Source organism: Meriones unguiculatus, chromosome 4, assembly GCF_030254825.1.
Source record: "Meriones unguiculatus strain TT.TT164.6M chromosome 4, Bangor_MerUng_6.1, whole genome shotgun sequence".
NCBI classification, from domain to species: Eukaryota; Metazoa; Chordata; class Mammalia; order Rodentia; family Muridae; genus Meriones; species Meriones unguiculatus.
Window position 1 is genome coordinate 87,944,649 of NC_083352.1, and position 15,090 is coordinate 87,959,738.

The 15,090-nt window shown below is 42.2% G+C and overlaps 1 protein-coding gene across 11 annotated transcripts in view; it reads left to right on the forward strand.

Annotated features, from left to right (window-relative positions):
• Window positions 1–15,090, forward strand: part of Clip1 (CAP-Gly domain containing linker protein 1) — a 114,228-nt gene that overhangs the window by 8,780 nt on the left and 90,358 nt on the right. The window lies entirely within an intron of this gene.

Sequence of the window (15,090 nt, forward strand, 5' to 3'; positions counted from 1 at the left end):
TTTGTTTTTAAATATTGGTTTTGGGGACTGAACTCAGGTCCTTATGCTTATGTAGCAAAAGTTTTACTGAGATATCCTCCTTGCCCTGTTTTTGTTTTATTTTGTTTGAGACAAGATCTTACTATATTGCCTTAGGTGTCCTGGAACTTGCTATGTAAACCAGGATGCTTCTGCCACTTTAGTGCTGGAATTACAGGCACAATGCCATCATATTTGGCCTGTCTCTTATTTTTTAGTTCATATATTCATCAGGGATCTGGTATGGGAGGCACTAACCAGATAACAAGTGGAGAAAAACAGGTTTAAATCCTAGTCTAGAGAAACCTACCTTAGGAGACAGGTAAAAGCAAGAATTTAGTAATTTTCCTGGAGGAGGATGGGTTTTCCTATGGAGACTTGGCTAGCCTAGAACTTACTGTGTTGACCTGGCTGGCCTCAAATTTGTATTGATCCCCTTGCTTCAGCCTCTTGAGAGTTGAAATTATAGGCATACACTATTATACCCAGCAGTAGCTCTCTTTCTCTTTATTTTTTGAGGCAAGGTCTCACTGCATAACCTTGGCTGGCCCAGAACCTACTATGTAGACTAAGTTAGCTGAATTCACAGAGATGCACTCACCTCTGCCTCCTGAATGCTGGGATTAAAGGCTTGTGCCACCTCATTTGCCTTACTTTTTTTTTTAATGTGTTTTTGTGAGTGTCTGTGTGAGAGTCAAAAGTGTGTGTGTGTGTGTGTGTGTGTAGGCCAGAAGAGGGTGTTGATTGATTATCTGTAGCTGGAATTACAGGTGGTTTGTGAGCTGTCTGATGAGGGTGCTGGGAACCAAACTTGGGTCTTCTGGAAGAGCCAATTATTCAGTACCCCTCCCCACTTAAGGCACATCCGCAGTATATAGCCTAGAGTATCTTTGATCTAGTGATCTGCTGAGGTCTGGAGTCCTAGGTGTGTGCCACCATTCCCAGGCTCCATCTTTTGCTTGACCAAAACTCCAGCTCTGTTACTTTGTGGAAGACTTTGTACAAACCTTTGGAGCTCAGTTCTTTCCCTTTTTTTAAAATGTATTTAATTTTATTTCATGCACATTGGTGTAAGGGTGTCATATCCTCTGGAACTGGAGTAATAGATAGTTGTGAGCTGCCATATGGGTGCTGGGGATTGAGCCCAGGTTCTGGATGTTCTTCCAGTCAGTGCTCTTAACCACTGAGCCATCTCTCCAGCCCTGGAGCTCAGTTCTCTCATCTATAAATTGTGAATTACAGTTGCTTGATAGTGCTTGTGTAGATTAAATGGATCAATGGGTAGAAACTCAGGAAATGCTAGAGCTCCTTTTCTTCTCCTGTTAGCCCCTTTCAACTAGCAGTGCTATTCTGTCATTTAAACCGTGCTAGGAAACAATAATGCATCCTGGTTTGAGAAATTAAACCTTTCTACTTGCCATGTTTACAAAGTTAATTTTGAGTAGGAGTGACTTGCATGATTGAAAGGGCATGTTTTAATGAGCAGTTGTCAGTGGGGGACTTGTGATTTACAAGGGCTTAAATGTTCTGCATGGAAAAGCAACTTCTGCTCCTCCTGTCAGAACTTGTGCCTTGCCAACTTTCAGGCCTTTTGTATGCTCCCCAGTTTTCTTCCTCACAGTTTAATTAAAGGTGGGGTTTTCTTCCTAAGGCCTGGTAGAGCTTGTTACGTGTCTGCATCCAAGGTTAGCTACATATGTGACTATGACTAACACCAAAGTTGGGGTTTATAGTCCAAATGAAACCGATTCCTAGTCTCCACTGATGGCATCTAGGACGACTGCTCAAGACAGTGGTGGATGTGGGAGTGCATTTGGTGGAAATCTGCATTCTTCAGCATTATCAATGTGGAAATGTTATTTTTCCCATTGGCTCTCAAGACTCACAGCAGCTATTACAGTTGCACATTTGCAAAGTGAAAGCAAGAGCCCCTCTAACGGTCACAGACCCACAACAATGAGGAGTTCTTGATCCTTCTGAGTTGTCTGAGTTCTGTAAATGTGCTTTTTCTTGTTCTGAACAGTCGGTGTGCTTTTGCTTTGAGTATTGGCTGTGCGCTCCGTGTAGGAGCCACGGTGCGCCTTCTTCTAGTCCTCTGCGGGGATTGGAAAGAAGACAACTTTAATATACCGAAATGACTCTTTTCATCTCTCTGCTCTCTGCTCTGTGTAACAGGTCAGAAACTTGCTTGCCAGCATGTGTTAGGGGCAGGAGTCTCTCTAGAGACTGGAGTGTAAGTCATAGACTGTAAGTAACAAGTGATCACACGTGTAGAATCAATTTCCTCAGTGGTCAAGTGAGTTATTTGAACTAGATTACTAAGATCTCTTCTGAGTCTAAACTTTTATGTTGCTCTATTAAGTATATTCTCTTTTATACATTAGTATAATTGACTGCTGCTGACCTATTAAGGTGATAGTAACCAAAACTAGCAATTTTAGTCTCCTTAAAGGTCTGTTTCCAAGCAGTGACATACATCAGAATTTACAAAATCACCGGAATGTTGTATAAATGAACAAATGGTTCAAATTATTTAAAAGCTTTCTGTGTTTCTTATTTTTTCACGTTCTTTTGTAGATGAAAGAGCTTTGGGAGGCTGTTATTTATTTATTTATTTGTATATAAATACAAGTCACAAGAACAGAAGTCCTCATTCCACTGAGCCAGGCAGATATTGATAATCTCAGGAAGTTGCGTCAGAGCTCTCTCGTCAGAGCTCTCTCCGAGAGTTCCTGTTTAGGAACTCTTGTCTAGTGCCCCAGCCCTCCCAACAGGTTGTTTGCATTCTCACTGTTTCTCTGTCTTTCTTTCCCCTCCCTTTTAAAAACCACACTGAGTACAACTTGTACTCTGTACTGTGTCATACATGCCACGTTTTCAAACCCTATGATTTTCAAGTATGACTTAATTTTTCAGGGGATTGTGTTGAGTTCTGGCTTTTCCAAAAAGACGCTGTGAACCTTCCTATTCACTGTCAGTGTCTTATTGTGTGATACTCTCAAACCAACACTTAATGCTGACAGGTTGATTTTACAAACTGCTCTGTAAGGGCTTGATTGGCTAGAAACTGGAAGTAAGTCTCCCTTGTATTTTGAATTAAGGAGCCAATTAATTTTCTGACTCTCACTGGCTTATTTTGGTCCTGGAGTGTCTAAATGGGCTTCTAAACATTGATCACTTGAATAGTGACTACTGTGGTTTCTGTCATCTTTTATTCTGTACTCTTGCTAGAGAGAAGTGGTTTTCTTTTTCAGCTTGTTAATTTTAAGGCTGCTTGAGTCTGTTCCTCTTTTCATTTATTCTTTTTTCAATACTAGAGATTGAACCCAGGACTTTTCTACCACTGAACCACCTTCCTAGAATAAGTCTGGACTTTTAAAAAAAAGCTTAGAGGAATGGATGCAATGGTGCATGCCTTTAATCCCAGGTAGATCTCTTACTTTCAGCCAAGGTTTAGTGGCACCTTGTCTCAAAAAAAAAAAAAAAAAAGACTTAGAGAGTATGAAATAGTCCTAAATACTTAGTAGAGAAGTATCAAAGAGAGTAGATATAGCAGTCTTATGTCAGTGTCCTGGTTGGTTTTTTTTCAGCTTGACATAGGCTAGGGCCATCTGGGAACCTCAGTGGAGAAAAATGCCTCCATTAGGGAGATTGTCTATAGGCAAGTCTATAAGGGCATTTTCTTCTTCTTTTTTTTTTTTAATCTATCTATCTACCTATCTATCTACATATCTTATGTGATTGGTGTTTTGCCTTCAGGTATGTATGTGTGAGGGTGTCAGATTCCGGAGTTACAGATAGCTGTGAGGGACCGACCATGTGGGTGCTGGTAATTGGACCTGGGTCCTCTGGAAGAACAGCTGCTGAACCATCTCTTCAGCCTCTAATATGTATACACACACACACACACACACACACACACACACACACACACACATATACATATATATTATTTTTGTGTGTATGGGTGTTCTTAATTTTTTTTCTTGAGACAAGGTTTCTCTGTGTAACCTTGGCTGCCCTGGACTCACTCTGTAGACTAGGATGGCCTCAAATTTACAGAGATCAACCTGCCTCTGCCTCTCAAGTGTTGGGATTAAAGGTGTGCACCACCACCACCCAGTTTTTTTCACAACCTTTTAAAAATTCATTTAAATTTATTTTTACTGTGTAAGGGAGGGGGCAAGCATATGGAATCAGAGGACAATTTTGTAAAGTTGGTTCTCTTCTTCCATCTTTTTGCTGGTCCAAGAGATCAGACTCAAGTCAGCAAGCATCTTTGCTTGCTGAACGATCTCACTGGCTGTTGTTCTCCATCTTATTTTTTGAGACAGGATCTCTCACCCCACCTAGAGCTCACAGATTTGGCCAAACTAGCTAGCCAGCAATCCCCAAGGATTCTTTTTTCCAGGTCCCCATCACTGGGATTACAGGTTGGTGCCACCATGCCAGGATTTGTTTATGTGTTTGTTTGTTTAGGTTTTTTTGAGGCAGGGTCTCTTTGTAGCTGGAACTCACTATTGTAGACCAGGCTGGCCTCAAACCCATTGAGATCAACCTGCCTCTGCCTCCCAACTGCTGGGATTAAAGGTGTGCACCATCATGGCCTTATACCTAGATTTTTACATGGATCTTGGGTGTCCAAACTCAAGCTCAGATCCATGTGGTTATACAGACACATTATTGGCTGAGCCATCTTGATAGCTTGGCAGCCAGCTTAAAAAAAACTTAGCGTGTGTGTGTGTGTGTGTGTGTGTATGTTATGTGCCTATGTGGGTACATTGCAGGTACATGTACCTGTGCATATGCATGCAGAGAGGCCAGAACAGGACATCAAATATCTTTGTCTGTTACTCTCTGACTTACTGCCTTGGGACTCTGTCTCTTACTGAACCAGAGGTTTGCTGTTCCAGGTAGGCCCGTGAACCCTTGGAATTCACCTGTCTTCACCCCAAATGCTGGAATCACAGGTCTGTGCAGCCATGCTTGGCTGTTTGTTGTGTTTATTTCTGCTATGTACTTGAACTCAGGTCTCATGCTTGCACAACAAGTGTCCTACCCACTGAACCATTTCCCCAGCCTCTTGATTAGTTTGCTGAGTTTTATGTGGCCCAAGGTGACATGGAGGCAACAAATAAAGATATCTGAATATTCGACTCTCCTGCCTTCATCCACCAGGTGCTGGGATTACAGCCATGATACCCTACTCAAAACAAACAAAAAAGCAACCTTTGGGATGGGGAGCTGAGATGGCTCAGTGCAAGCATAATGACCTGAGTTCAAATCTCCAGAAACTATGTAAAAGCCAGATGTGTAGTGTGTCTGTGGTCCCAATGCTTCAACAAGGAGATGAAGGCCAAGACAGAGTCCCTGGAAGCTCACTGCTAGTCTGGCATATACAGTGTAGAAACAACAGAGATCCTTGCCTCAAACAAGGTGGGGAGCAGAGAATAACACTCAAGGTAGTCCTCTGATCTGGCAAGTGTGCACATGAATACACATGTGAGTGGACACACACACACACACACACGCGCACACACACAAAACCCAACTTTAACATGGTGTTACATGTCCACTGTCTGTATTTCCATTTAGTTCTATACCTCTCCGTGTTTACTACTGTGTCTTTATTGAACTTACTTACCCTAACTCCAGAGAGCCAGGGGTTAGAGTAAAAGCACCCACGACCTGTGTGTAAAAACACCTCTTCTTACTATCTTCACCCTGGAAAGATCCTGATAATCTGGGAGTAGTGTGTCGTGAGTATCAGATGGGTTGCTAAACACTTAGTAACTAATACGGCATTGCAGGCCACTGTTATCGACAGATACTGATAATTCCTTAACCACCTTCAGCCACTGTGAAACTCAAACAGCATTTTGTAACCTCTGAATGGCACCAACTGCTGTCCTCTCCCTGGATTCATGAGCAAGGAACTCAAAGAAGTATCCTAGTCAATAAAATACTCCCATAATCTCAGAAGCCATCACTCTGGGTTGTTTTCTGTTACCAAAACTATCTTAGTTTGCTTTCTACTGATGTGATAAAACATCATGACCAGAAGTAACACAAGGAGAAAAGTGTTTATTTAGCTTACAGTTCACAGTCCATCACCAAGAGAAGCCAGAGCAGGAGCTCAATGAAGGCAGGAACCTGAAGGCAGGAACTGAAGCAGAGGCCATAGAGGAACACTCCTTACTGCCTTGCTTCTTATGGCTTGCTCAGCTTACTTCCTTATATCGCCCATCACCCCTTGCCCAGGGGTGGCACTGCCCACAGTGACCTGCCCCCCCCAACATCAATCATTCATTAATCAAGAAAATGCCCAGCTAGAGGAGGTTCAGTGGTTAAGAGCACTGGCTGCTTTTCCAGAGGACCAGGGTTCAATTCTCAGCATTGACATGCTAGCTCACAAGCACTGTAAATCCATCCTAGGAGATCTCTCTTCTCGCCTTCATGGACATTTGGCACACACATGGTACACAGACATACATGTAAGAAGAACACCCAGAGCTGGATACAGAGGTGCACACCCGTAACCACAGCACTTGGGGAGCCAGGGGCCGGTGGATCTCTGTGAGATACATACATTTAGAAAATTCACACACAAAGTAAATAAAGTAAAATAGATAAATCTTTTTAAAACTATTTTAAAAGGGGACAGAAATTTGTGACCCCTCTATCTAACCAAGACCATCCTACCCACATTTAAAACTTTATTCCATTGCTGCTGAAACCCAGGCTCTAGTGTCCAGCATTATTTTCTTTTTGGTCAATGTCACTGGTTATTACATTGGTTTGAAACAGTGGCACTTTTATGGCCTTACTCTAATTGTGTTCAGTGACATCACACATTTTTCCTGTTCAAGGAGCAAGCTTCTGAGAGTTCAGTGTAAATGATGGCTTATGGTGGCTTATTGTCACCCACTATGGTTCTCAGTGGCTGAGATCCCTCCCTCTCCAGATATTTTACCTCGTGTAGATTCTGCTCTCTCTGTGTCTTGTGGTTTTGCTCTCTGGGCCACAAAAATGTGTTTGTGACAAACAGTGGCTGGTTTTACTGTTATGTCATTTGGCCTCTCTGTCTAAGTGTGCACAGGGAGGGATATTCTGTCTCCATTTGGAAGTCCAGTAGGCTCTAAATTGGCAGTTTCCAAACTGTGGGGAACCCTTTTACAGTGGTCACCTAAGACCAGCAGAAAACCCAGATATTTATGTTATGATTTATAACAGTAGTGAAATTATAATTACATGAAGTAGCAACAAAAATAATGTTGTGGTTGGGGATCACTACAACAGAGGAACTGTATTAAAGGGTTGGAGCATCAAGAAGATTGAGAACCACTGCTCTAGGTGAACTAGGTTCTCTTTTTCTTCTCTGGGTCTTCATTGTAATGCATTCTCATTGTAATCCATGCTGGCCTATGTAAGGATAGTCTTGAAATCACTATTTTCTGTCTTAGCCTCCCTAATGATGGGCTTACAGGTGTGTCATGGCCAGGGGCTACGTTTTACAAATATTTCAAATGGTCAATAAACAGGTTCTTTCTAAGTCAAAGGCAGTCTGTGAGAGTTAGGGATATTGAGGTAGCAGATTAGTAAGACATGAGTCATAGATATCTTGGCCATGTTCTTTTACCTTTCTTTCTTTCTTTCTTTCTTTCTTTCTTTCTTTCTTTCTTTCTTTCTTTCTTTCTTTCTTTCTTTCTTTCCTTCTTTCTTTCTTTTTCTCTCTCTCTCTCTTTCTTTCTCTTTCTTTCTTTCTTTCTTCCTCTTTCTTTCTTTCTTTCTTTCTTTCTTCTTCTTTCTTTCTTTTTCTTTCTTTCCTTCCTTTCTTTCTCTTTCTTTCCTTCTTTCCTTCTTTCTCCTTCCTTCCTTCCTTCCTTCCTTCCTTCCTTCCTTCCTTCCTTCCTTCCTTTCTTCCTTCCTTCCTCCCTCCCTCTCCCTCCTTCCCTCCTTCTCTCTCTCTCTTTCTTTCTGTGTGTTTTGGTCTTTTTGAGACAGTGTTTGTCTATATAGCCCTGGCTGTCCTGGAACTCACTCTGTAGACCAGGCTGGTCTCTAACCCAGAGATTCGCTTGCCTCTGCCTCCCAAGTGGTGGATTAGAGGTGTGCACCGCTGCTCCTGGCTCGTCTGTAGTTTCTTCTGTAACCCTGAAGTCTCTTTTCTTTAGCACATTCCTTGATTCTGTATGGTTTCCAGATTAGGAAGACAGAAAAGCTACTCTAATAGTGCTTCAGTAGGCTGTGCTCACTGCTCTCTCTGAACTTACTCCGTCCTGCTGTTTGCTTGAATTCTGCAGGTCACTTACTCATTCTTGGAGTTCTTCCTTCTATCTTGAGACATACTTAATAAATTTTTCCTTTGTAATTCACTCTGTCTTTTGCTTTGAGTTTTTTATGGGTGTGTTTTCAAACTCTCAGTGCCGAGCTGGCAGCTAAGTGGGCATGCCTTGCGCTTTCCTCGCGACTTCTTTATGCGCTGTGTGCCACCTGTCAGATAGACGCTTTCAAGCCCTCTTACAGCCAGTGCACTTTTTCCTTTCTTTCTTTTGTCCTAACAGCAATTAAATTACTCGGTTTTATATTTCAGAGTTTTGCATCTCTCTGCGCTTTTCCTCACATAGAGTGGAAAAGATTACCTATCTGATGACAAAAACAAAAAGATCTTATTTACCATCTTAAATATATATTATGTATATCCTCTGCCATTTTTTTTCTTTTGATATGAATCTTGCTATGTTGCCTAGGTCAGTCATGAACTTCAGCGCTCAAGCAATCCTCTTGCCTCAACTTTCCACATATCTGTGATTACAGGCATATATCTGGGCATGACCTACATGAGTCTTTTGAGCATTTGAAACATAGCAAGTCCAAATTGGGATGTGTTGTAAGCATGAGTGCACAGTCGATTTCAAAGAACTGGTATGAGAACAATGTTAATTGTATAGTGATTGCACTTTTTTTTTTTTTTAAACACACTCATGCACATGCTAGGCTCATGTGTGTGTGTGGTCAAAGGACAGCTTGCAGAAGTCTGTTCTTTCTCTTTCTATCATGTGGGTCCTGGGGGTCCAACTCAAGTCCTTGGGATTAGTGGCAAGTGCTTTTACTCACTGAGCCTATCTTGTTGGTCCTTGATTATGTTTTGAAATAATAGCTTAGATTTATTGGGCTAAAACATCTTTTAGCTTGTTTTTTTTAAATTTTTGCTTGTTTCTTTTAAAATTTTTTACAGTCTTTGCTTTTCCTAGAACTCACTAGGTAGACCAAGCTGGCCTTGAACTCATAGAGGCCTCCCTGTCTCTACCTGGGATTAAAGGTGTGAATCACCCTGCCCATGTTTCTTTTTAATATAATAATTTGGTTGCCAGAGAATCTGGACTTACTTATTTCTCTTGCTGTTGGATATTGTCTAATGACATTCTAGAAAGTACAGCTGTGTCAACAAATGTAGTTATCTGATTTAAGACTTACAGGCATTGAATCATTTGAATCATTGAATCATTTGCTCATAACTTCATTGGCCTAGTGTTAAAAAGATACTCCAAGCACTGGGAAACCAATGCCACCATCTTCATCAGTGGCTCATAAGGCAAGATATAGTTTTATTTGACACCTCAGTTTTTTGCATATTCGGTATTATTTTTTGGGTTCTTGTTTTGATATTGAGTCAATTCAATACTTAAAAAAAATCTGTTGTGGGCCTGGAGAGATGGCTCAGAGGTTAAGAGCACTGGCTGCTCTTCCAGAGGTCCTGAGTTCAATTCCCAGCACCCACATGGCGGTGGCTCACAACCATCTATAATGAGATCTGGTGTCCTTTCCTAGCATGCAGGTGTAAAAGCAGACAGAACACTGTATACATAATGGATAAAATCTTTAAAAAAAAAAATCTGTTGTGGACCAAATAATCTTACAATTTTGTTTGGAAGCATGGCAAGCCAAATCTTCCTTAGTCTCTGAATGAAATGCAAACAAGACTGGGACTGTGGTTTGTCACTAAGCAAGCAGAGTCCTGCCCTGTAGTCCTAGCAGCTCAGAAAAGGAAGAGGTGGGCTGGAGAATAGTCAGAAGAGACAATTGCTCTTGGCCTGTGCCTCCTTGTATTTTGGGCTTTATTTTTGTTTTTTATTTTTCTGAGACAGGGTCTCTACATAGCCCTGGCTGTCCTAGAACTCATTGCATAGGCTGGGCTGGCCTCGAACACACAAAGATCTGTGTCAGCCTCTGCCTTTGGAGTGCTGGGATTAGAGGTGTGTGTCACCACACCTGACCCTTTTTATTTCTATTAAAAAAATTCTTTGTATATGTGTATGGCAGGGGTGGGGGGCTCAAGTATGTGTAGGAGTACAGGTGCTTGCAGAGGCTAGAGATATCAGATCCCCTGGAGCTAGAGTTACAGGCAGTTGGTTCCCTGACACGGGTTCAGAAAATTGAACTCAAGTCCTCTTCAAGAACAGTATGTACTTTTAACCCCTAACCCTTCAGCCATCTCTCCAGTCTCTCCTGTTCTTTTACAGTCAATCCTGTGACCATCCCTCCCCTACCCCTATAAGCCTTTGTGTGGCAGTAGAGGGTGGGTGGGGTATGTAAAGGATTCTGTACAGGTCTGACCCTGCATTTCTCACCCTTAGGATCAAGCTCTACTCAGCTAGGAAGTGAGACGGTTAAGTTGATCCTAAGCACACCTATGCACTTGTTGATTGGGTTTTGAAAGCCTGCCCTGAAGCAGTAATACCTGACCCTTGTCATTGAGCTAAATAAACTATACCAATACCTTTCAATTCTGTCATTCCAATATGCATGAACAAAACTGAAAGAAGAAAAACGAATGGTATAGCTGCCTTTCCTCGGTGAGATGCAAGGCATTTGGAAAGCTACCCAGTGTTGTCTCAGTGTTTTCTGTGGCCGTGGCCCAGCAGCTCGGGTTACATTGCCTCTTCTGTGTTGGGGGTGGAGGGGGGGCAGCAAGTGACACAGCATTAACCACGTAACCACACTTACATAACCATGACTTGGGGGACAGGAGTAAGCTGTGAATGGACTGCCCAGGACCAGGGAGCTAGTATTAGAACAGAGTCTGACTTTTCCTGTCAAGCTTGACTTGAATCATCAGCGGGACTCTCTCCAGCTAGACTCCTTTCCCAGAGCCTCGGTTCATGGGTAGCGCAAACAATCTTCAGAGTGCAGCTCTCTCCAGGTAAGAGGCTGAACCCTGTTCCTATGTCCAGCTGGGTTGAGATTTGAGCTTCTACCCCAGCCTGATTGTGGAAGCTTAGTTTTAAACTCCCATTCCTGGCAGGTAAAAATTCTATGCAAATTCTTTAACTGTCCTTTGCCTCCCACCAGAAATCTCAGGTTTAGAGTAAAGAGGTGTTTGCAGTTTACATATGGAAAGAGTCACCTGCAAAGAGTCTGAGCTGACCTGTGGAGTGTGGTTTGCTCAGGGCAGTTCACTGCTGTAGCAGGAGTGCCAGGAACTGCAGCAGAAGTGATCTTATCATGCTGCTGATGGCAGAGTAGTTTTACTTTGGCAAAGGCAGAGTCAAAATCACTTTTTGAATCCTTTCCCTTTCCCTTACTGGGATTGAAATCTAACCCATTGGTAGAACCCCCAAAAGGGTGAAATTAGAAGTGAATATTAATTGATTAGTAGCCTCAGGTTATAAGTGAGAATACTGAGGTCTGGTAAGGGTTAGATAAAATTTCCCAAGTCAGTTAACTAAGACAGAACTTTCATGACCCATTTCCCAATCCAGCTTCTCATACTTTATTATTTTTTTAGTCAAGACTCTGTTTGGGTTTTTTGTTTTGTTTTGTTTTAGGACAGGTTTTCAAGTAGCCCAGGCTGGCCTTGAAATACTACTTAGCTAAGACCAGCCTTGAACTTCTGATCCTCCTGTTTTAGTCTTATATGTGCTGCAATTTTAGGCACGAGACATCCATGCCTGGTTTGAGACATGACAGTTTAAATGAGTGTTTGGGGCTGAGAATGTGGCTTAATTGGTAGAGTGCTTGCAAAGCATGCTCAAAGCCATGTTTGATCCTCTGCACTGGTGTGATGGAGAATGCCTGTAATCCCAACACTCTGGATTGCTGTGGATTCAGGCTAGCCTTTCCTACACATAGCAAGGCTTTGTTTCAAAAGGATTTTTTTTTTTTAAAAAAGGAAAAGTTTTTGGTTTTTTTTTTTGTTTTTTAATTTGAGTATAAGTTTTTATTCTTGTTTGGGAAACTGTTTTGATGAATTGTAAATTTAGTTTTTTTATGGTATCAAGTCACAGAGAATGAGGGAGGTTGATTTTACTAAAATAGATATCTTATATAATAAAACTTTATAATTATGGAAAATTTCAGACATACGAAAGTAGAGGGAATAGTATCATTGCCCAGCTTCAGCAGAGAGCTACCCATTATCAGTCCCGTGGTAATCAAAGCAACGTGGCTTTTCACACATAATCTGCTCTTGCCAGAAAATGCCTTCTTGCTTTACTGAAAAAAGAATATAATTTTATGCTTTTCATATCAATCTTTCTCCTCCCTGCTTCCTCTTTCTATTTTGTTTTAATTTTTTTAGACAGGGTCTCACTATGTATTCTAGCCTGGCCTTGAACACGCTATATAGTCAAAGATGGCTTAAACAACTGATTTTCCTGCCTCTCTGCCCTCTCCCCTTAGTGCTGGAGTCACAGGTGTGTGCTAGGGCACCCTGTTTATATGGTGCTTCATGCACAATAAGCAAATACTATGAACTGGGCTACAACCCCAACCGCAGGGTAGATGCACTCTGATGGGAAGTGGGGAGCAGTAATTCAAAGAGGTGTGTCTGTCCCGTCCAGCTAGTCTGCCGTCTTTACCAGCTGCTTCCAGGGGTGCTGCGCTTATCTCTTTCTCGCCATTAGAAGGACAGAAATAGTGGCAACTGCATGTGCTCTAGGCCTAGAAATGGCACGCTGCTCTCATGCTTCTTCAATTCAGTTGGGTAGAATTCAGTCATGTGGTTGACTAAACTGCCAAGGAAGCTGGGAAATGTGGTCTGAGTCCAGGGAGAAGGAGAAAGCAAAATAGGCCTTGTGAATGGACAGGCCAGGTGCTGGCTCCTGGCGTGCCCACTGATTAGGCTTTGTCTTCAGTCATGTCCTGGGTAGAAAGAGCAAAGCAAGCTAGCTCGGTGGGCAGGTGTGCTTCCTCCTTGAGTTCAGTCCCTGTAGTGCAAGGAAGGTGGGAGCTGACTTCTACAAGTTGTACTCCTTCACTGTGGATAAAGGTAATAAGAAAGTAAAACAAGCCCGGTGCAGCGGCCCATGACTGTGATCCCAGCCCTCAGGGAGGGAGAGGCATCTAGATCTCTGTGAGTTTGAGGCCAACCTGGCCTACAAAGGGAGTCCAGGACAGCCAGGGCTACACAGAGAAACAAAAACAAAACCCCAGAAAACTGAGTAGTTTTCATTTGCCTTGGGTCAGAAAACCTTATATATATATTTTAATTTATTTATTTATTTGTATTTTATGTGCATTGGTCTTTTGACTGCATGTACATGTGTGTGTGTGTGTGGGGGGGGTGTCAGATACCCTGGACCAGGAGCTACAGACAGCTAGGAGCTACCATGTGGGTGCTGGGAATTGAACTCAGGTCCTCTGGAAGAGCAGCCAGTGCACTTAACAACTGAGCCATTTCTCCAGCCCCAAAACCTTATATTTTTATCCCTGCCTTTGAAGTTTATTTTATCCACTCATTAAATATGAGAACTAAAACACACAAAGAATAAAAGCTACCAACAATCCATCGTTATGTAGAGATTATTATTAGTCCTTTGTTAGAGTTTCTTCCAATCTAAGAAAGTTTAGAGATAGCAAAAGAAGGGCAGGAGAGATGGTTCATTGGCTCACAGCTCTTGTTCTTTCAGTGGACTTGGGTTTGGTTCCTAGTACCTACATGTGTTTCACAGCCATCTCTTATTTGACTTGAAGGGAATCTGATGTCTCTTCTCATCTCCTTGGGCACCTGGCGTGCAGTGCACGTGGTGCACATGCATACATGCGGGCAAAAACTCACACATAAAATAAATCAGATAGTAAGTGGAGCATGGTGGTGCACAGCTGCAGTTTCAGCACCCAGGAGGCGGAAGTGGAAGGATCAGAAGTTTAAGGTCATCCTTAGTTATATGGGGCATTTTAAGACAGCCTCGAGACTGTTTAAAAAAGATTTATTTATTTTTATTTAGTGTTTTGCCTACAGGTATATGCTTGTGTACCACATATGTGCAGTGACTGCAGAGGCCAGAAGAAGATGCAATTTCCCATGCAACTGGAGTTAAAGATAGCTGTGAGCTGCCGTGTGGGTGCTGAGAATCAAACCTGGGTCTTGGAAGAGCTGCCAATGCTCTTAATTATTGTGTCATCTCTCATACCCTCTATATGAGTCCTTATTGAGAAATAGAGTGCAAGAGGAAAAAAACTATAACGAACATTTCAGAACTGGAGGTTTAGCTCAGTGGTAGTGTTGGCCTGTTAATACTCAAGGTGTCCTAGGTGCTGCAAGAATGAAAGAAATGCAGATTGAATGGGATGTAGTGGCTAGTGCCTGTAATCCCAAGACCCTGAAAGGAGGGTATGACTTTGAGCATCGCCTCCATTTCAAAGCACATAGAGCTCCAGAGGAGACCCTTAGGAAAACTTAAGACAAAACAAAGAGAGATATTACGTTTATTCTGGGTTGTAAGCTCTAAAAGTCAGAAGAAGGGGACATGGCAAGCAGCTGGCCATTTGCCTATCTTCTAGTGAGATATTCCAGAGCTACATGGAGGCTGCAGGAGGCACTTTTGGCATTTTAAAAATGAAAATGAACTCCTTCTACATTATAATCTTCACTCCACTTGCTTGGTAAACAGGGAATATTAGGACTGGTGGCTTCCCAGTGTGTCTGAGTGGCAAGGAATGGGCAGTGGTTACTTTAAGCTTGTGATTTACTTCCTACTCAATTTTCAGAATTTTTCATCGTAGCCTGATTTTTCAGGACACAATAGAAAACAGTGTTTGTAACTGAACCAAAAGAACAATGTGTAAACC